Below are 24,386 nucleotides of genomic sequence, written 5' to 3' on the forward strand. Positions count from 1 at the left end.
ATCTTACATTGGTAATTTTTTTTATATATTTTGTATCAGAATTGAAATTATATTTTGTAGCCATCCAGCAGCCATGGATGAACTGGGTCGCCTGAAAGGGAGGTTGGAACTAAAGATAAATAAATAAATAAAGGACTGGGTTCAAGAGAAGGATGAAGTCAAGACAAAAGTCTCAGACCAAGGCTCAAAGTTTAATAGTCAGCACTGCATTTATACAGGGAGAGCCCGCAGACCCATTCTTTGTTTCAGCTGAATTGAGTTGCAACTCCTGTAGGAAAATGACTCCACCTGGGTCTTTAAGGTCCAATTGTGGCAAACACTTAAGGTTTATTTAGCCTCCTCAATAAAGGGTGAAGGGTACAATATTTTCTTACTTTGGTGCAGAATTTTGGATATTGATACATGTTATGGTAAATCTTCAACCCAAATATGCCCTGGCAACTAATACACAACTCAATTAATAAGTATATGCTGTGAGCCTAGATTGGGCAGATCTACCTCTAAACTACCATCTTCTCCATCTATGAGACCCCTTAGAACTTGCAGTTTCTCCAGGCCATGTGCTTTTACTCTGCTTTTCTTCCTCTCCTCTGCATCCTCTACCTATTTCATTTTCTCCTTCTTCTCTCTCCTCACCTTTCTCTCCACCTTCCCTTTATCTGTGCAATCATCAGTTCTCCTTTGTTTTACAAATTAAGGTGGGAAGCAGGTTTACAGGAAATCACCTGAATGCTGACTCATTTCTTTTTCACAGCCCCTCATAGGAGAATGGAATTAAGAACAAATATAATTAGCCCCAGGGCTATCTGGAACAGATATACACTTAAGGTTTTTATTGGTATAAATCATTGTATGTTGATACAAAATTTAAAATTAACTTTGTACTCTTAGATAGGCAACATATTTAAGAATGCAATGCTTAAACACAGAAATTTTAGTAGCTCTTATTTTAAACTATTTAGATGATTAAGCAATACAAGTTAATAGTCAGATGTAAACTCATACTCCTATTTTATTCTACATTATTTAATTACAATGTAGTGTTTTCAAGGTTATACATATAGTGAAAATCTAAAAATATTAATATTTAATAATTCAGTTATGCTATACTTAGATAGATGGTCTTCAAAAGAGTCCTAGATCCACAGATTATGGTATTTAGCATTATTTTATTATTTAAAGATCCTTTGTTTACAAGTGAGATCTGTCCCTCACAGGACCCCCATTCCACTTCAAAGAAGATATTGAACATCAATACCTCCAGGTAGAGTTACTTCAATTGTGACAAGCTAGCCACTAGTCAAGAAATGCTCTAATTTTATCTGCAAACGCGGTGCTGTCCAGAAAGAGAGAGAGAGAGAGAGAGAGAGAGAGAGAGAGAGAGAGAGAGAGAGGCACAGGATAGCAGGATAGTCTACTGCTAAGCTCTGCCAAAGCAAGGCAAGATAATCCTTCATAATTATTATCTCCCTTAAGGTCTATCATATCTTCTGGGTCAGAAGGCTAAGACTGATGCTCCAACATTATAAAAATTATTTGGGGCTATCCAGGCAGTCAACTTTCTCTGCTAATTATGTAAAGTTGGTGCTTCCTACAAATTTAGGTAGAATTTAATACCTCCTCACAATAAAACTTAATTTGCTTAACATTTAAAAAGATAGTTTAGATTTTAAATGGTGGTTTTCAGACAGTAATGCAAGTTGAAATCAAACATGATTGAGGTACAAAATTGTAAACTCATCAAGTTAGGAGAAATGATAGAATACTTTACCTAAACTGCCAACTATGAGGTACTGGATGTTATAAGTGTATGTCTTACCTTATAATTCAAATAATTGTTATAATTATGTTCAACTTATATCTGAGAGAAAAGAACCTCTTGGACTAAAAGGGAGAACTGTTGAGGTTTCTGTCTTCCACTATCTATTTTAATGCCAAGTGTGTGCTTCTAAGATGTGGAGTCTACAGCAGCTGCTGAGACACTTCACCCAAGTTCATTCTGAGAGGTGAAGAAAGATGCTGGCAGCCAATATCTGGTCAGAAAGGAAATTGGTAGGGTTGAGTTCTCACCGGCTCAGGTCAGAGGAGAGATGAAACAAAGGCAAGAGAGGAAGCCACCATGGGAAAAAAAAAAAAAAAAAAAAAAAAAGAATGTGTACGAGGGAGTAAGAGAGCCACCATGGAGTAGGAATAAAGAAAATTTGGCCATGCGGGCTGGCCAATTAGAGCTAAGAGCAGCCCAGCTATAACATAGTAAATAGTAAGTACTAATTAGGTGTTATTCATAGGGAAATAGGTTCTAAGAATATGGAGGATAGATTGTTGTGAGACTATTGGGCTGCCTAAGACATATTTAAAATATAAAGACTGTGTGTGTGATTTTAATCTGAGAACATAAATGGTCAAAGGTGGATATAAACCCCTTGCCAGGTTTTATAATGTTTATTTTATTACACTGAACTTTTGAACCTGTAAACTAACTGCAATTAAAAGTTGCCTTTTATAAAAGTTGCCTTGGTTATGGTGTCTCTTCTCAGAAACAGAAACCCTAACGGCATAGATGTTGGTACCATAAATGGAAGTATTTCTGTAATAGGTCTGAACATGTTTCAGTTTAGAAGAATGTGGATTTGTGGACTTCAAATTTGGGGAGTACTGGTGTGTTTTAAGTGGGGCTTAATGGACTGTACTAGTAGAAATATGGAAGACATTGGTCCTGGGAGTGTTTTGAACTGTGAGGACCTGGCTCAAGTGGTTTCAGATGAAAAGGTTAGTATGTGGCCTAAGAGACTGTTTTTGTGGTGTTTTGGTAAAGAATGTGACTGCTTTTTCCCTTATCTGAAGAGTCTGCTTGAGTCTAAGGTGAAGAGAATCAGATTAATTGCACTGACACACAAAGTTTCAGAAATGCCCCAAACAGACTTTGCTCCCTTCTTTACTCTCAGTAAGAGTGTTTTGAACAAGCATAGCAAGCTTAAAAAGAAAACAGAAAAACTACAAAATGGTTTGTTCAAGTAAATAACTGGTACAAGGAAATGAAATGGAGCTGAATCCAGTGTTCAGTGCTTATTGTTTAGTTGGATATTGTTTTCATCTGGACTTTTAATCTGAATTGAACTACAATCTAGAAATGGAAGACAGTATTTTGATCTGGATCTTGAGGAATTGTTGCTATGAAAAGCTTAGGTCCAGGTGTGGTGGTACACACCTTTAATCCCAGGAAACAGAGGCAAGCAGATCTCTAAATTCAAGGCCAGCCTGGTATATAACAATTTCCAAGTGGAAAAAGCTTAGGTCCAGGTATGGTAGTAAACATTTTGTGCTTTAGAACTCAGGAGGCAGAGACAAGAAGATGTCAGTTCAAGGTCAATTAAAAGAGCAATTTCCAGGACATTCAAGATTAGGCAATGAAGGCTGTGATAGAACAAGAAAGGTATGTTCCTGCTTCAGCAAGCAGCAGAACTCAGCAGTTTTTGCCAAGTAATCCTGGCTTCAGAATCAAGAAGAGAAAAGACTGCTGGGACAACAAATGCTGGTTATCTTGTGCTGAGAAATTAAGAAGAGAGCAGCAACACTGAAGTAAAATCCTCTAGAACTGTTTTGTGAGAGCACAAAAGGCTTTATTCTGGAGATAGCCAGGCTTGTACCTTGAACTGCAGCTGGACTTAGTCATGTGTAAAAGTCACCTATATGCTAGTGGTTTTGAAGGTAAAAAGGTCATGGAGAGCAGGTGAGAGGGTGGTTCTGTGGGAGACCAGGAAAGGCCATTTGAGAAAAACTGAAAAGGTATTTCAAAGAAGTTGAGCCTTGACACAATGAAGGGAGCCTAAGAGAGGCTTTTTGTGAAGCCTCATTGCATCAGAAGTTTCCAGCATATTTGTGATGACAGTACCATATGTTGACTGCCAAGAACATCATCATCAATGTATTGGCATCAACTGGAACCTACAGTGCTACAAAGGGAAGAGTTGGAGAAGTGACCCAAGTCCTTTGGAGGACCCCAGAAGCTAATGTGTGGATCCCAGACATTGGAAGAAGCTGTAAAGTTGCAGCTGCCTTAGATACCTAAAGATATTCAAGATACCTGCTAAGGCTAATAAAGAGAGTGAAACCATCTAAAGAGAAAAATGTTTCTTCCAGCAGTTATCAACACAGTAATAAGTTGTGCCTATTTGGGCAGGGAATAACATGATTCCTGCTCCTGGAACAAAGCCAGACTGGCATGGCCTCTACAAATGTTGATATTTCTATGGGTATAAGTTTTGTTTTGAAAGACTCCCGGAGGGAGATCTACACTCAAGTCTCAGGATGGCTGCGGATCCCCAAGGAATCACGAGAGACCTAGCTGATGCAATTACATGAGGCTTTATTTGGGGAATGCCAGAGCTCTGGGGACCACTCGTATCCCACGCAGGGGTAGAGTAGGGCCCTGAAAAAAAAAGGGACCCCCTTTTTATGGGTCCTCATGGGTGAGAAAGGAGGAAGGAGTAGGGGATTTCCAAATCACCTGTAACAAACAATTTCTATAGGCCTGGGAGGGGTATGAGGAAGGAGCCTTGCAGAGGTGCAGAGGTGATGCAATTCTATTGGCTAAGAGCTAACACGTGGGGGAGCTCTGGATTGGTTCCATCTGAAGTTGCTGGGTAAATTTTCTGATCTCAACCTAGCAACCAGACCCCAAACACTTAGTTGCAGGCTGTGCAATGGTTGGCAAACACACAGGTTCAAGGAATGATCAGAACATGGGCAAACACACAGGTTCAAGGAACAGTCAGACTATTATGTCCAGATATTTTCTCAATCAATGGAGCAAGTTAAACTTTTACTTTCTGCCAACAATAGGGTCCATTTCTCCAGTCTAGGAGCTTTTAGAAATTCTCTCATTCTATCAGGACCTTTTTATAAAATAGTATACATATTTTCATGTTTCTCCTTCAAGGAATATCCTCTCTGCCAAAGGTAATGACTTCATGATAATCAGAAACAGTACAAATCCAGGAAGCAAGGACATGTCTATATCTCAGCAAAATGGTAGGACCCTGTGACCTTCAGTGCAGCCCTTAAGGCTATATAAAAAAATTGCTGAAAACATGATTTTGAAAATATATGATTTCTCAACTATGCAAAATATAAAGATGCAGTATGAATTGTATAAGGAGCTTTACTTATCTGAAAGAACAAAACCAGTTGTCCTGAAAGATACAAACATAGGCAGAAACAAAATGATGCAGATTCCTCAGTTCAAAGTCAGCTTGAGACAGAGGGAGTTTAAGTCCAGTTCAGGGCATGGTAGGAATGATTTCAGGACAGTGTACCACCTAGCTATTTTATTTTCTGTACTCAGGCTTGCTGTCTCTAAGAATCAAGGGACTGGTTACAGGGGATACTGATTCATGGGATAATCAAAACAGAACATGAAGTAGTGATTGAGTTGACATGCACTTTAAGAAACTGGGCTTTTGATCCACAAGAGATGAGCTATCTAGATAGTTTTTTTTTCATTTTTATTAGTTATTTTATTTATTGACATTTCATGTGTTATCCCTCTTCTCAGTTTCCTCTCCACGAACTCCCTATGAACATTCCCTCCCCTGCCTCTATGACGGTGTTCCGTTACCCAGTCATCCACTTCCACGTCAGCACATCAGGTATTACCCTAACCTAGGTCATTCAGCCTCCGCAGAACAAAGAGTTGCCTCCTCCCTGTGATGCTCAATATGGCAGTCTTCTGCTACATATCCAGCTGGAGCCATGGGCACTCTTTGTTTGATGGTTTAGTCCTTAGGAGTTTTTTGTTTTGTTTTGTTTTGTTTGTTTGTTTGTTTTGCTTTGTTTTGTGTATGTGTGTGTGTGTGGGGGGGGTCTTGTTGGTTGCTACTGTTCTTCCTATGGTATTAGGTCTCCTTTGAAGGTCTGAAACAATTCTGCACTAAAGTCATTTGTTCCTGGTAATGTTTTGGTTGGTAGAATTTTAGTGACAGTTCCTATTTCCTTATGTGTTATAGGGCTGTTTAAATGTTTTATCTGATCCTCATTTAACTTTGGTACCTTGTATCTGTCTAGAAAATCATCTATTAAATTGAGATATTCCAGTTTTGTTGTTGTAGGATCTGATAAATTTTGTATCATTGTGTGAGGTTCAATGTGTGGTTTTAGCTTCAGTAATGTTTCTTTTACAATCATAGGTAACCCTGACCCTTCTGGTTTCCACCTGTGCTCTAGGAAAACTGGGTTCTGATGAGGACAAGTAACCTTCATTTCTGTTGCTATGTTCTTGTGCTTGCCTCTCACTATCTAGTTATCTGTGGCATTAGCTGGTCTTGCTTTCTCTGACAGTAGATTGTCCCTCCTGTGAGCCTGTGACCTTAGGTATGTTGCACCATGAGAGACCAGCTCTCTGTGGTTGGGATTTGATTGTGGATAAATATGGCATATGGTTAGCTCTGGAGCACAGGTGGAAACCAGAAGGGTCAGGGTTTTATTTTCCTTCTTGTTGTTGTTTTTTTATAATTGAAAAAAAAAAACTGTATGGAGCAAAGAGGTATCTGAACATCTCCAGAGAAAGCAGAGCGTAGGGAGTGCAGTCTCAAAAGATGCCTGGAGCAGAAGATATGTAATCAGGTTATAACCTATAGTTTGATTTTGAATCATTTATTTTACTGCTTTCAAACACCCTGTCTCTGAGAACCTCTCTCCAAGCCAAGACTTGTCCTTGGCAGATTTGGACTTGGGAACCCAGAGTTAGTAGTTTGAGTAGCTTGTTTCTGGTCTTCCTTTGCTTCAGTATTTATTCACCATGATGTTTGGGAATGGTGATGTATTTCCTGTGATGTTGGAGGTATGTTATCTGTGAGAGAGGATGTTTGCAGGTATTGGGGCATGGTGAGTGTGAGAGTGGGCACCATGCATGGTATATGGATGAAAAATATAACATAAAGAAATAAATGTAGAATTTTCATGTAGGTATATCAAGAAAAAAAATCAACTTTAATATTTGAAGACAAATTGTGTTACTGTACCCTTCAAATGGATAACTTCATGAGAAAATCCTATGAAATAAATAACAATGAAGTAAAAATTGAGTTTTAAAATAGTTTGATGTTACATAATTCCTGAGATCCCCTTCAGTTTTTATCAGTGTTTAATAATTAAATATATTGTTTCCAGCCAATTATGGTGTTCAATTAAACATGGAATACAAGGACATTATTCCGATTTCCCATAAAAGATTATTGGAGAATTGAACAAATGTGTGACCCTTTCTGTGAATGACTACGTAAAACAAAACTTACTGATGCCCATGGTCCCAATACCAGCAAGTACTCTCTCTTTATTTTCCATAGGCATGTGACACTTTGTCTAACAGACAAAATAGCATGCAATTCATTAATGCAAGACTTAACACGATGGTCAATGAAATATAGATCTCATTCTATGTTTTTGCAATTGCTGGAAAAATATGGGCAACTGCTATTGTCCTGACTTGGAAGCTGATGGCATACATAATATACTTTCTGGATCCTAGGAGACATACAGTTACAGGTTCAAAAACAAGTTTCAATCATTTTTAATATGTCTCTCACTCAATTGTAGGGTACTTGGAAAATCTACACTGAGTCACAGAAAAAGATTACTTAAAAACAAACACCCATAGTAGTTTTGAAAGAATGTTCCACTGACAGAGTTTTTATGAGTATTTGATTAAACATTACAAAGCATTTTTTTCTAACAAATAACTGTATATTTGAAATATTTTCAGGTTTATACCATAAACTGGTTGTTTTCATTCACAGTTAAATGGATCATACTGGCCCTTGTCAAGAGTGTCTAACAATGACCATAGTATTCTGGAATATATTGGATGTTTTTAAAGGTTGACCTAGAATTCATAAGATTTATTTCTCTTTTATAATTATTTATTTTTGTTTTTATTTTTATTTCTTTTTCTAGGCGCCCAGGGATAACCTTGAATTTCTGATACTTTCCCCTGCATTACACACCATATGATTACTGGTTTTTGTCACCAAGCTCAATTTATATGTTTCTGGAGTTTAAAACCAGGGCTGCAGATATGCTAGTCAATCACTCTCTCAACTGAACTATATCCCTAACTCACATCCTGTTAGAGAAAGGTTAAATCATACAAGTAAGATTAAATGTTGAAGGAGATTCCTGCAAGACTGGCAAGCAGGTAGAGGAATTGAATATAGAAACCATGTAGGTGCTAGAGTACAGTGTTTATTTATGTATGGGAGTTATCTAGTACTAATTTACCTCATTTGTCAGGAGTTGTATATTAAGTCATAACTATTTTCAGAACCAATTCAAGATAGCCAGAGCAGGTTGAAATAATAACAAGGCATGTGGAAACATGGTATGTAAGCTAATTTTCTTATTGTCATGAAAACTACCTGAAAAGAAATAATAGAACATGTATGTAATCTGATTCCCCCATGGTCTCAGATACCATTGAGGAAGAGGGTATAGAAAGGGTAAACAAGCATAAGACTGGGGAGAACCAGGGCAAGTCAATGTCTTTTGGATATGCCTGTTTTACTGATGAACACACAGCGGAAGGTGCCTGAGTAAAATATGAACAAGATCAAGTCAATCAATATTCCAGCAGGGATGGATGAGGAGCCAATTGGCTCCCACTCAAATCTGAACACCTATTGAAGCTGATGGATGCTATGATGTGGAATGCATTTTTCTTTAAGGGTGTAGCCCCAGTAGGTAAACCATGCACAGGTGAATGTCCCACCCACCTGAATGTATGGCAAGAACAGATTGAACTGTTATATCTAAAAAATCAATCTAAAAAACAATCTAAAAAATAAACAAACATACATGAATTTTGAGGTTAAAAGTAGAAAGGAGGGAAGATTTGGAAGGATTTAATGGACATGGTAGTTATGAAAATGATCAAAATATGCTATATGCATTTATGAAATTCTTAAATAAAATTAATAAAACATGGTATATGAAAAATAGATTCCACTATTTATTTCAGTTTCAGTGCCCATGAAGAATCATGGTATAAAATGCATAATGAAACATGCTTTTGTGATGAAGCAAAAGCAGGTGACATCTTGTCCCTACTTCATCTGAAGTCAGGCATTGAAGAGGGAACAGAAGTATGGCTAGCCTCCAAAACCTTATATGCAAGCCCTGTTATCTTCTGCTTCCTACAATGAAGATTCACTCCTTAAAACTCCCACAGCCTTCTTAAACAGAATAACCAGTTTGGGAATAAGTGTTGAGACATAGGAGTCTATAAGAGAAATTCTCCCATTTAAACCCAGCACCTGATAGATGTTACCATTGAAGTAAAATGTCAAAAGTCACTCATGTTTGCTATGCCTATGTTTTACACTTACACATCAGCAGTAAGGAGGGACTTTGTGGACTTCTGTATTAGAGCATGCCATTTATAATCTTAGCTTCTTTCTACATGATTGTATGTTCTGTGTTCTACTTCCATATTTTCATCACTGTTTCTGTCTTTTGATCGAACTATATGATATGGAGAAATATATGAGTAGAAAGCATATCAATTGCCATCAACCTAATGTGTTCATGAGGTATCATTCCACAAGTGATCATCTGCCTTGTTTGAGATCTTTAGTGCCTATTGTCTTTGTGCAATACTTATGCCCTAATTCAATAATTTACCTGATTCATTTTGTATTCCTGCTGAATCTGCTATTGAATAAACAAAGTGTTTTTGTTTTAGAATTTAAACTTAATTACACATTATTCAAACCACTGATGTTATAAGTTTTCTTGATTGTCAAATCAGCAGATAGGAGAATTTTCAAAGATATATTTCTGGTATGTGTATAATCCTGTTTATATTTTGTGGAAAGTTCAAATTATCAGTGTACTGGAAAGCATTTTATTACCTTTTGCTGTAAGAATCCTGAATATTACATTATTTCCCATTAGAATCAATGTACTGTATCATTACACATAACAGATAAACTCACACCTCTTATGTGAAAGGGGTTATAAAATTGTGATAGAATAACATTTTTCCTGCTTCTCTAGAGTTTTATGTACTTCAGTTACTAAAAAACATAAAATGGTCAATAAAATATTTATCATTACTTTGAAAGTCTCTGTAGGCAAAAATTGAGTTGGGCAATACCTGTGGCTTTCCATAAAGCACCTTACATTAAAACATAGAAGTCTGGTTTTTATTTTATTTTATTTTATTTTATTTTATTTTATTTTATTTTATTTTTTCTTACTCTGTTTTTAATTTGAGTTTACATGCTTTTCAATGCTAATCTATTTAAACCTGGGAGAAGAGGAGATTTTCAGTTTTCATTAAAATGCTTATGACTGTCTTTATTGTTACTGTCAAACTCTCATATGGATGCTGTGAGTTTGAAGTTGTTTTATCAGAAGACTTATGGTGTTTTATTTATTTGTTTCAGTGCTTATGTATGTGTGGAACATGCATATATATATATATATATATATATATATATATATATATATATGCATGTTCACATGTTTATAGATGCTCGTGTCACATATCCATGTGCCAGATATCATTGGATTTTGCTCAAATGTTCTGCAATTTACATACTGAGGCAGGTTTTTGCACTAAAACAAGAGCTTTCAGAATAAGCTAATATAGGCAGGCATCTTTCTAGTTGCAGTGATCTCTGTCTCTTCCTCTTAGGTTCTATGATGAGAGACATGTTGCCACCTACCTTGATTTTGATGGGTTCCAGTGATCAGTATTATGGTCCAACTCTCTACTGCATACATAAAGCTATAATTAGAAGAACTGATGGTACATATGTCTTGGAACAACAGCCGCTATAAGACATTTCCACTGTTTTACAACTTGCAGCTTCTGCTGTGTTCAATATTCTGCTATTGTTTCATTTTCTATCTAACTTTATTGACTTGTCCATATCCTAGATATTAAGGATCAGCTCTGATCTCCAGTATTCACTCTCTTTTCGTGGAAGACTCTATGGTACATTTTGTAATAGTGAGGTTTTAAGGTTTGCAATAACTTTTAACTACTGGAAGACAAAGAATTGGCAGAATAACAACAAGTCTTCTTCGGAGGTTGATCCATGCAGTTTTCAGGCTTGGAAAATGCCTGTGCTGGAATGTCATCTTTATTCTTGTAGCTCACCTCATACATGTAGTCTTTCCCATACAATGGAATCTAAAAACAGGTGATTCTGAGAATATGTTTCTCAATTGACTTTCAGTAATTTGGTTGGTATTATTTGTTAAGTAAAAATGATGCTCACTAATTTCCATAGTAATAGAGTCTCTATTTTTCAAGGTAACTCATTTCTTCCTTTCTCTATATTTATTCATTTATTTAATTATTATTTATCTTTAGATAGTGTCTCACTATGTAGCACTAATTTGACTAGAACTCCCTGTATAGACCAGTGTGCCTTAAATTCAGAACGATCTACCTGTCTCTGACTGAAGTGCTTGCGTAAAAGGTGCTCAGCAGCAAGGGCTGCCAGGGATTGTTATTTTCACTTTCATCTTTCTGAATCCTGGAAATTACTGGGGAAGAGTCTTTGTCAAGGACTATATATGTATCATGTTGGTTAGTAGGCATATCTTTAAGGATTGGATTTTTTTCCTTAATTGACATAAGAAGATTCAGTATAAAAGTGGAAATAGCAATTCCTGTTTTTTGGACATGGAGTACATAAGAGTGAAAAAAGATAGCAACATACTGAGGAGGAAAGTGTCACCCCTTCATTGTGGATGTAGCTAGCTGTTTCAGGTTCTTGGCTTGACATTCTCACAGAAATAAATAATAAAATGGTTGGGTGAGCTAAAAGAAATTAATTAAATTAATTTTGTCAAAACCTTTTTACAGCAACAGAAATGAAACAGGAACTTCTCTAAACTCCCTTACCAAAATTTTCACAGCAAAAATTTACTTTGGCATGTGTGAAGATGATTTATTTCCTTTTACTTTTTAAAACTTTAAAAACAAATTGTTCTAGCAATCCAACTCTTTTTTATTAAATTGTTTGTTTTTTTTTTTTCAGTTCTAAATGTTGCCTCCCTTCCTAATTCCTCCTCGAAGTATCCCTCTGGGGATCAAGTCTCTATAGAATTAGGTACATCCTTTCTCACTGAGGCCAGACAAGGGAGCCTTATGCTACATATGTGCCAGGGGCAATGGACCAGCCCACATATGCTTTTTGGTTGGTGGCTTACTCTCGGGAGCATTGAAGAGCACAGGTTAGTGGATCCTGTTGTTCTATGTGGTTATCATTCCCTTCATCTTTTTTAATCCTTCCTCTAACTCTTCCTTAGGTGACCCTGACCTCAGTCCAATGATTGGATATAAGTGTCTGCATCTGTCTCAGTCAGCTGCTATTAGAGCCTATCAGAAGAGAGCAATGTTAGGCTCCTGTCTGCAAGCACAACATGGCATCAGTAATACTGTCAGGGTTTGATGCTTGGCCATGGGATGGATCCAAATTTAGGCCTGTCACTGGATGACTTTACTTTCAGACTCACTTCCATTTCAGTCCCTGCATTTCTTTAGACAGGAACAATTCTGGGAAAAATTTTGAAAGAAAGTGAGTGGCCCCATCCCTCCAATGGTGGCCCTGACTATCTATCAGAGGTTGTCTATTCAGGTTCTATCCCTCCCTTGTTGGGCATTTCCAGTAAGGTCATGCCCGCTAATTCCTGTAAGCCTTTCATGTCTCAGGTCTTTGGGACTTTCTAGAGTTTCCTCCTATGCCCCATTTTCTGCAGCTGCATATGTCCATTCATTCTACTGGCCTTCTGTACTTCTCTCCTATCACCCCCATACCTTATCCTGCCCACATTTTCCTCTTGCTTTCCCCTTTCCCACCCCAGTTCTTCCCTCCATCTGCCTGCCATGAGCATTATTCCCCCTTCTAAGTAAGGCTGAAGCATCCTTACTTGGTTCTTCATTCTTGTTAAATTTCATTCATTCTGTGTGTTGTATCATGGGTATTGTGTAATTTTTGGCTCATATTCACTTCTCAGTGAGTATATACCATGTATGTCATTTTGGTTCTGGGCTAACTCACTCAGGATTATATTTTCTAGTTCCATATATTTGCATGCAAAATTTATGATATTTTCATTTTTAATAGCTGAATAGTATTCCATTGTGTAAATGAGCCATATTTTCTTTATCTATTCTTCAGTTGAGGTACATTTGGGTTGTTTCCCCCCTCTGGCTATTAAGAATGAGACTGGTATGAACATAGTGGAGCCTTGTGATATGCTGGAGCATATTTTCCATATAAGCCCAACATCGTATACTTCAGTCTTTAGGTAAAACTATTTTCATTTATTTTATTATTATTTTTTTGAGGGACTGACTGCTTTGTTTCCACAGTGGTTGTAACAGACTGCAATCACACCAGCAATGGAAGTGTTCCTCATTCTTGAGAACATGTGCTGTCACTTTAGTTTTGACCTTAGCCCCAGTGTAGGGGAATGCCAGAGTAGGGAGATGAGAGTCAGTTGGTGGGTGGGAGAACGCCCTCATAGAAGCAGAGGGAGAGGAGATATGATAGGAGGATTCTGGGGGAAGGGGGACTGTGAAAGTGAATGACATTTGATATGTAAATAAAATATCTAAAAAAAAATCTCTTAGGCCTTCTCATTGGTGTGAGGTAGATTCTCAGGGTCTTATTCATTTGCCTTTCTCTGATGACTAAAGATGGTGAATATTTCTTTGGTGCTTCTAGACCTTTGTCGAGGATTCTCTCTTTAGCTCTGTACACCATTTTTTAATCCAGTCACTTTTTTTTTTTTGAGTATAACTTCTAGAGTTCTTTATATAATTTGGCAATTAGCTGTCTGTTGGATGTAGGGTTATTGAAATATTTTCCCAATCTGTAGGTTGCTGTTTTGTCTTCTTGACAGTGTTCTTATCAATAAAGAAGCTTTTCAGTGCCATTGACAATTGTTGATCTTAGAGCCTGAGCCATTTGTGTTCTATTCAGGAAATTCTACCTTGTACTGATGCATTGGAGGCTAATTCCATCTTTTTCTTTCATTAGATTCAGTGTATCTGGTTTTATGTTGGGGCTCTGGATCCACTAGGACTTGAGTTTTGTATAAGGTGATAAATATGGATCAATTTGCATTCTTCTGCAAGTAGACTGTCTCTTAGATCAGCAGTATTTGTTGAATATGCTTTCTTTTTTCCACTGTATGGATGTGACTTCTTTGTCAAAAATCAAGTATCTACAGGTGTGTGGGTGTATTTTTGGGTGTACAGGCTAGTTTTGTGTCAACTTGACACAGGCTGGAGTTATCACAGAGAAAGGAGCTTCTGTTGGGGAAATGCCTCCACGAGATCCAGCTGTAAGGCATTGTCTCAATTAGTGATCAATGGGGGAGGTCCACCTTGTACTTGGTATGATCTCTGGGCTGGTAGTTTTGGTTCTATAAAAGAACAGGCTGAGCAAGCTAGGGGAAGCAAGCCAGTAAAGAATATCCCTCCATGGTTTCTGCATCAGCTCCTGCTTTTGACCTGCTTAAGTTCCAGTCCTGACTTTCTTTGGTGATGAACAGCAGTATGAAAGTGTGATCATTGCATTTGCAGTGAAAGTGCTTGCTGAATTTTAATTCTGGATCTTCAGCTCTGCTCATCAGAGAACTTTCTAACCTGGCTGTCTAACATGGTGATCATTTTGTAGCTCCGTTTTAGCTTTTGGAATTGTGAATCTGAACCTTCTGATTGTTTCTGATCTCTTAAAAGTGTGATGAATATTCTGACCTCCTCCAACTTCACAAGAATATACACATGAGCTTTCAATGACAACTACACTGTTTCCTTTCTAACTTAGAGATCTTTGTATATCTTCGTCATGACTCCTTGCTGTGGTCAGTCTCCCTTATGTAATGCCTGCTGTGACAGTCAGTATCCTTCTCTTACCCCAGGTTTTGGATTATATCTGTGTATTTTGCTGTTATAAAATGATATAAACTGTACTCTCTTCAGAGCTGTTCTAGGTCGATAATGACAATGTTTGAAATTTCTAACTTCATTTTCTTAATTTTAAATGTTTGATTTTGTTAATTGTTACTTTGGCATTTATTAATATCATGATATTTCTTGTTAAAAATATAATACTAATTGATTTTTAATATGGAAATATCCCAGTATATCTATAATCCATTCTGGGGAATCCTCGATGTAGTTTATTGTATTTGCTTCTCTGTTTGCTTCATGGTTCTTTATCAGAGTTTTGCATCTGAAATTACATTTAATATACTTTCTTTCATGTGGCTTTTGCATTAAAGTCAAAAGATGGACTTAAGCCAATTAGGAAACATTGTTTTCTTTTTAATTACTGAAAATTTTGAGAGAGAGAGTAGTGTAAACTTTAAAAACTCTGATAAATTTCACACATGATATACTCCTTTGGTAGTTTTCTATTATTATGTACTTATTAAGCTTTCCTGGATTTAAAAATCATTTTTGAATGAGGACTTCGCAGATATTATTATTCGGGGGAAGCTCAGTGGACAGTCAGGAGCTTGCCTTATTTCCTACTGATTTTCCTCAGGCAATAACCAACAAAACTAAACACCCAGTTTTTGATATCTATGTAGTCAGATGTCCCAGTTTTATTTCTGATTTTATATTTTTATATTTTCTTCCTTTGCACAAATCTAGCTAAAGTCTTGAATTTGTTGATCATGTTAATTTAGTAACTTTTGACTTTATGATTCTCTCTATACTTTCTATTTCTTTTCATTTATTGACATCTTAAAACATGTTATTTCTCTTTGCAGCTCTTGTTTATAGATAATTACAGTTTACATTCAGTGGCATTTCATTTTTTAAATAAGAGATGGATTTTCTTATGTGAGCCTCCTTCCCTGACCCTTGTTTTCTAGTGTGTGAATTTTTTGGCTATTCATTCTTCTCTGACTGTTTTCTAATTTTTTAAATATATTTTATTTTTAATTTCTTATAAATGTGTACTATCTTTACTTCCTATATTTTCTTCTATTGTTCATTTATTCTTCCATTTTGGGAAAAGAAAATGTCCATTGGTTTCATAGTTATTGATTAATTTTTTTCACGGTTTAACACTGTTGCATATTTCTTTCCACCTGGCTGGACTGTGTGTTGTCCATGAGCCCAGGGAAAACTATGTCTTCTGCATTTAGATGTTTGTGGTCTTTTTCAAGTCCCCTGGCTTTTAATATACTTCACTTTACTCACTATATTCAATCTTACAAGAGGAGAATGACAGGGCCAGAGGAAGAGAAAATGCCACAAACCTTCCCTAGTAGTTTAAAGTCTCCTGTTGGGGAATCAATGTGTACTGGTGTGAACTATGGATAACATTCCAAATAATTCGAATTTGCCCAGTCATTTTCATTTTTCCTTTTTATCTCTCTTTTCTTCCTTTCCTTTTCTTTGTGGAAAAAAGCAAAAAACAAAAATCAATAACAGCAAAACAACAGCAACAGCAGCAGCAACCAACTAAGATTCGAAGTTGCTCCCAGCATCAGTTGGTTCATTGCACTGTGTCAAATATTCTACTCTGAAAGCATAGTAAGGAAGAAAGGATGGGGTGGAGGCAGGGCAAACTCTGCTGGGTAAATACCCTGTTTCCAATGTAGGCAGAAGGGCTAGTCCATCCCCGCCTTTATACTTTTAAAGATTCATATATGTAAGTGTGCTGATACAGGAATGTGAATTTGAAAGGTACTCTATATCAAAGTGAGAAGACAGCTCTGATCAACCCAATTCCCCAGGATAAATTTAATGCTCACTGCATATTTTTATTTTCACAGCAGAAGTCATTTGCCTTATGTGGGAACAGATGTATATGTGATTATTTGTACCAAAAATGTCCCTGGCTTGGAGTAAAGCAGCACATTAGAGTTGTAGCCTGAGACTTTACCTATTTGCACAATTAGTGAACAATGAAGATTCCATTATCTTTTCATTTTTACAGCCAAGGAAACAAACTATTAAGACTGGAAGTGTGTAAACACACAAAGGTAACATCACATCCACATAAACACACATCACTCTGTTCTCTCATTCCTAAAATGGGGAATATCTGTTAGTTTATGAGATACATGAAAATATTCCTAGAAATTGGTATTACCCTGATATGCAGTTAATATGATAAATCATTTACTAATAATAATACATATTATTCTTTTATATAAAAGTAGACCTTAAGATAACAATGTAAATGCATAAGCTTTGAGAAGACACCACCTTCAGAATGAGCTGAAATTATCTGTTTATTTATTGTTCCCCTTACTTATGAGCAAATCTTCTAAACAAGAAGTTATCCTTAAATAGCTTTATGCATTTTTACCAAAAGAAAACTCCAGATGTCCCAAGTCATTACTCTAACTTTGACTTTTTGATCCATATGAGTAAGTGGTCCTGTGCTGGGGTGCAAAATTTCTGTTGTTTTTGCTTCTATTGTTTTTTTTTTTTTTTTTTTTTTTTTTTTTTTTTTTTTTTTTTTTTTTTTTTTTTTTTTTTTTTTTTTTTTTTTTTTTTTTTTTTTTTTTTTTTTTTTTTGGTTTTTCAAGACACGGTTTCTCTGTGTAGCCCTGGCTGTCCTGGAACTCACTCTGTAGACCAGGCTGGCCTCGAACTCAGAAATTCGCCTGCCTCTGCCTCCCGAGTGCTGGGATTAAAGGCGTGCGCCATCACGCCCGACTTTGCTTCTATTGTTAGTGTCTGAGGAAGTTTCAGCCCTCCTGGTTTCCTTTATTTTTTATTTTCTCTAGTAAATTTTTAGGAGTGTTCTTTAGATCCCTGTACGTCTGTTTTGTATCAAAAGCAATGCCCATAATTTTCTAGTGCAAGTTTGATTTGTGAAGCTCCCTGAGCCAAATTCAGGAAGCCCCCTTTTTTCTGCAATTGTTCCAGAGTCCTCTGATGACCCTACCGAATCTTCACTATCTGTCTTTCTCTTCCTTCTCTTTAACAGTTTCTATTTGTCTTTCAAGGGAGCATTCACTATTGAGAATAATCCAGATACTGGAAAAGCATGTTTTAGAAGTATATTTAAAAAGAAACAAACAAACAAAACAAGTAGGCTTCTCTTGGTCTGTGTTTTGACATAAGTTTCAAAATAGATTTCTCTGTGTTAATGCTGCTGCAGGTATGGAAGAACATGCATATACAGGTCAATCTCAGTTGTGAGTCATTACCTTTCATATTACTGAACACAATGTCTCTGATGTTCAGAACTTTATGGGATAGTTGTTTGTGAGCTTTTTGTGTTCTCCTTTAGGTCCCACATCCATGTTTCTTTTGTTTAACTTTTGTAGTGCAAAAGGAAACATGTTATACTTATTCCTTATGATCTATCTTCTTTGAGATACACATAGTCTGTAGTATCTCATATGTTCACTGACAATTCCAAATTTCATATCCAGCATCAACCTTCCTAATATTGTAGATAAAAAAACCTACCAAGTTGTTCACATGAGCATTTGGAATTTATGTGCATTGATTATTGCTCTGAAACAAATATTAATTAGTATAATAAATAAGACAACGATCTGATGTATGTGATGTATGTATTCACATTTGGAGACCAGATGATGCTATAAGGTGTCTGGTTCTAACTTTGTTTGATGCATTCCCTTGAGAAAAGCTATCTCATTGAACCTTATGTGAGTCAGCTCCCCACCCATCCAATCCTTTTGGCTTTACCCATTACGGAGAGGCATTACTGGCATCTGTCAGGCCACAGACAGATTTTGTGTGAGCATTAGGGATTATAACTCAGGTTATTATGCTTGAGTGACAAGCTCTCTTACCTTCTCCTCAGCCAGGAGCAATGATTTTCTGAAAATGTTATACAATGTATATTATCGATAAGGCACCCCCTTTGATTCCTTTGCCTTTGATCACCAAGATGCCAGTATTGTTAAAACTCCACAGCTTAGATATGACTCGACATACTCTTTGAGCACATTCTTGTATTTATTTTGCTTCAGCATCATATGAGAGTATATTCAAGAGTCTTTCATCTGTTAAATGGCTCTATCCTATTACATCACACATATGCAAAACTTATTTCTTGTCATTATTCAGTCCGCCTATAGATTTGGGGTTTTATAAATCACAAATATATTATATGTGTATTGTACATATTTGTGAGTTAAAATTTTACATAACTCTTAGGCATGTCACAGAGTGGAATATGTAGATATTTTGATTTAATAGACCCAGCTAGGCAATTTCTCAGCATGTCAGTAATTTATGTTACCACAAATTTATGAAAGCAGTCTCCAATGTGATATATCTACAAGCAATCTTTGTTTTCATACTATGACCCTACCTCTTCTAAAGATATCTGTTATTTAAATAAGAAATTTATCTTTCTATTTCCTCATGATCCCAAACCCAAATTACATTCCTGACAGCTCTTTTTTCTTTGATTTTTTTCTTTTATTCTATACCCAATTGAACAGCAAAGATCCTAAAACTTTCTTAAAACAAAAGCATATGCACAATCAGACATACAATCAAAATAAAATCATATATGAGTATATAAATGTGATGATAATGACAGTGAGAGAGAGAGAAAGAGAGAGAGGAAGAGAAATAGGAAGGAAGTAGAGGAAGGGGGAAAAAGAATGAACAGTAATGTGCTAGTCCCATTTTATCATTTTATACTATTTACTTACCCAAGATCATTCAAGGCCTGAAAATGTGTTTTTACCCCCTTTTGGCTCTTTCAGGAAGAATGAGTGCATGGGCAAATTATATTTTGGTAATGTTCTAATTCTTTTATTTTATTATTTATGTTTTATTTAATCTTAAAATTATTAGTATGTATGTGGGTATCTGAGGAGGTTAAAAAGAGGACAATGAGTCCCCTGGAGCTGAAGTCACAAGAGTTTGTGAACATCCTAGAACAAAATTCAGGTCCTCTAAAATATGTAAATGTACATATATTTAAACATTTGCATATTATATGCATGTATATGTATCATTTTGTACATCCTACAGATTCATGGGGAGGGAGAGACATTACCAAGGGATGATTTCATTATGAGAATGTGTGAGAATGGCATTTTTCAAGTTTCAGTAATCAGGCTTGGACTTTAGTAACTCCCACTAGTAGATTCTACTATACAACATAAACGGGTTCACAGGAAGTAAAGGACACTTATACTGTATTGCAGAGCATCACAGTCTCAGCCATGTATCTTTAAGGATTAGTCAACTCATGTTCTAGGCAGACCCAGCACAGTGCTTTCGTTATGACCTCTCAGGTGGTCAAAACACACTCTGTGGTCTCCTCCATCTTTGACCATGCCATTATTTCTACTCATATGTGTTGTCCCAGTGATTTCTCTCCTCTTCTAGAAAGCAATGATTCCCCTGCTTCTCTTTTACACTCCGTATTCGCTTTTCTTCTTTTCCCCCTGTTGAACACTTATTGAACTGGTGATTATCTCCTTATTACCTTTCCAATACTAAAAAGGATAATACACAAAATAAATACACCTTCATTTTATTCTATTTATTTTTCTAATATGTGGTTAGAATATGGTCATGTAATTGCTGAAATGTGGTATATTTATTGAATAAATATATAGATTACTCCATTAAAATATAATTTTAAAGTAGAGTAATAATCCAAATGTATTAAGAATTGAATAGTAGTTAAAAGACAATTTAGCTTAAATGCTCTACTAAAAACTCAAATTCACAAGGGTGATATTCAGGGACATTAAGCGGCATGAATGCATTCATCCATGCTAAATATCTCATAGATTCTGTAGAAACATAAAAGTTTTCCATGTCTACAACATTATTATGCAAGCCATGTAAAATAAAATATTATTAATTTCTTACCTATGTAATTATGTGCTTCAGTGTGTCATATTTTTTTGACTAATAAAGTCTGGCCTTTGGCAATGGAATAATTGTTCTTCTTGTGATGATATTATGAATTCTAAGACTTTTTACTTTAGTGTGGCTTAGTGCCAAGTAGTAAGTGGCCAGGATTTCTGAAATAGTATGAATTTATTATATGAAAAATTCTTAATGTGACCTACACTCACACATTTGAGTTCTAAAATATTCAGTATAATTATGGTATCATTTAGCAAAACCATTAGAGATTAAAATGTTATTTCTAAGGTTATTTTAAAATGAATATCTACGCCAAATATTTGTTAAACATAAGACAAATAAAGTGGCTTAAAGAAAACTAGCAAATCTTTTCTCTCAAATCAGCTTTCTCTGATATTCCAATCCAGAGAATTACATAATTAGTAAGGAATATCTTCAGGTATTATCATATACACATTAAGATGATTTGAAGTACAGTTATATTTCAGGCACACTTACAATCAAAGAGGTAGAACAGGATGCAAGGAGATAGCTACATGGGCAAAATCGCTTGCAATACAAGCATGAGGACTTTGGATGAGCGTTTGAATTTCTGACCCTCATCCAAAAATTCTTGTACCCATGGAACTCCAGAATAGGAAGAGCTGAAAAGGTGCACTTGTTGGCATCAGTGGCTGCCAGCTCAGTTCCATGTTCAGGGACAGATCTTGTCTCAATAGAAGCCAAGAATGATAAAAACAAGACATAATCTCCTTTAGACACTGGACAAACAAGCTCTGGAGTGTAACTGTGCACAAACATGAGCATCACATGTGCCCATACAAACAAAAATATCACCTGTTGGTCTTAGAAAAAGAGCACACAAAGGAAGACTGGGACGAATTTCATGTAAAGAAAACAAGTTCAAAAATAAAACACAGAGGCACAAAAATTAGGCTTTTACAGCTCCTGTGCAATTATTTCCATGACAATGGACTGCAGCCTACATCCCAGTGGCCATTGAACCGGAAATGGCTCACTCTTAACTTTACCCTTGATTTTATATGATTTTGAGCAGATTACATCATTTCTCTGACTTTCAATTCTTTGAACACTACAGATTATGGTTTATGTTTGTGATAGGAATTACTTTTTTAAATGGGTTAAAGCTGGGGCATAAGTATAAAATTACTTCCACTGAAAATTTTAGAAAAAAAGAAAAAAACCCTGAAACTTGTTTCACTCAGCTGAGATTTTGTTGTTGTTATTGATGCTGCTACTGTTCCCAGCTCAGGACATTCTATATGAATCAGATTCCATCCTACCATATAACTTATCCTTTATTCTTACATTTCATGGAAAAGTGAAGGACTCAGGAATGATATTTAATGAGTTTATATATCAAAGTTACTTTGGACTGTGAAGATAAAAGATTTGATTGACATCGCAGGTACAACCCCCAATTAAAGGAAATGGACAAACCCAATGAATTAGTCATTTCTAGTTGAAATTGAAAACATCCAACATCACTAATTTTCAAATGCATTTGAAAATGTATTTTCACTTACATTTTCCAAATCACAGGTAATTTAAGGAAAATAATTGTAAAGTAGTTTCAGTTCATTTAAACTTGCATAATCAAGATAACATTTTCTAAGATCGTTAAGCAGTTTCAATGACATCCAGTTCATTTAAAAGCAGTGAGGGGAAATGTATGTACTATCGCCACAGAAATTGAGCTTTGGTCTATTATAAAAGAGACACTGAAATCTTAGGATACATATGTTGGAGAAGGTGACATGGCTGAACGGGCAAAATGCTTTCAAAGTAAGCAAGACCTGGGATTGGATCACCAGGACTCACATAAAAATCTGAGCACAGCCAGGCATGCCAAAAATATCAATGCTCGATTGCTAGAGACAGACATACCTCTGCAGCTCTCTAGCCAGCTGACTTAGCTGAATTGGTGAGCTCCAAATTCAGTAGGTGATACTGTATCAAAAAAAAAAAAAAAAAGATGAACAACAATTGATACAGATAGCTATCCTCATTCTCTTGCTTCTAGATGTATGCCCACCTGAACACCACATATGAACACACACACACACACACACACACACACACACACACAGAGTAATATTATAGGTGAAATATACCTGTAGAAATTTAAAAAACAATATTCTCAAATACAAAAGAGAAAATATTTCTTCTTTTATTTTATAATAGTCACAAAATCTTGGAATTAGAAAAGTAGAAAGTTCTTTTTATTATTATTAGATATATTCTTTATTTATATTTCAAATGTTATCACCTTTCATGGTTTCCCCTCAGAAAACTCCCTATCCCCTCCCCCCTCCCCTTGCTGCTCAACTCACACACTCTGGCTTCCCTGTCCAGGCATTACCCTACATTGGAGTATCGAGCCTTCTCAGGACCAAGGGTCACTCTTCCCACTGATGTCAAACAAGGCCATCCTCTGCTTCATATGCAGCTGAAGCCATGGGTCCCTCCATGTGTACTCTTTGGTTGGTGGTTTCACCCCTAGTAGCTCGGGGGTACTGGTTGGTTCATATTGTTGTTCCTCCAATGGGGCTTCAGTTTCTTCTGTCCTTTCTCTAGCTCCTCTATTGGGGACCTTGTGCCCAGTCCAGTGGTTGGCTGAGAGCATCCACCTCTATATTTCTCAGGCACTGGCAGAGCCTTTCAGGAAACATCTATATCAGGCTCCTGTCAGCAAGCACTTGTTGGCATCCACAATAGTGTCTGGGTTTGGTGACTATATATGGGATGGAGCCCCAGTCTGGATGGTCTTTCCTTCAGTCTCTGCTCCACAATTTGTCCCTTTATCTCCTCCCTTGTGTATTTTGCTCCCACTTCTAAGAATGACTTAAGAAGTCATGCTCCAGAGAACCAAATATTCCTATTAAAAAATTGGGTACAAAGCTAAACAACGAATTTTCAACTGAGGAATACCGAATGGCTGAGAATCACCTAAAGAAATGTTCAACATCTTTAGTCATCAGGGAAATGCAAGTCAAAACAACCCAGAGATATCACCTTACACCAATCAGAATGGCTAAAATAAACAATAACAACAAACTCAGGTGACAGCAGATGCTGGCTAGTGTCCCGCGCTAATTATCTCGCCAGCAAGAAACAACGCGGCACACAAACAGGATCCTTCTGTAGCAGGCTTTAATACTCTTGAGAGGGAGAGCATAAGCTTCACAATGCGGAGACGCTGAGAACAAAGACTGCCTCCCTTATATAGGAGGTTTACTCCGCCTCGGACATGGCAGCCATTGATAGGCCAGGTCCGGGTCACTCGAGGTGACGTAGAAATCGAGCACTTTGGCACAGAGAGCAGGAAAACACTAGCGCATGCGCAATGGGGTTGTATGTCAGCTTTGCAGCGGATGTCGGCGCCATCTGGTGATGGTGATATGTGAGGCGGCGCACCACATCTCCCCCTACTAAATATAATTAGCAAACTGGCCACCCATATGACAGAGGGCGGAAACAGAGGCCAAATCCTCGAAGT

Source organism: Mus pahari, chromosome 5 (assembly GCF_900095145.1).
Source record: "Mus pahari chromosome 5, PAHARI_EIJ_v1.1, whole genome shotgun sequence".
In the NCBI taxonomy this organism is placed as follows: Eukaryota; Metazoa; Chordata; class Mammalia; order Rodentia; family Muridae; genus Mus; species Mus pahari.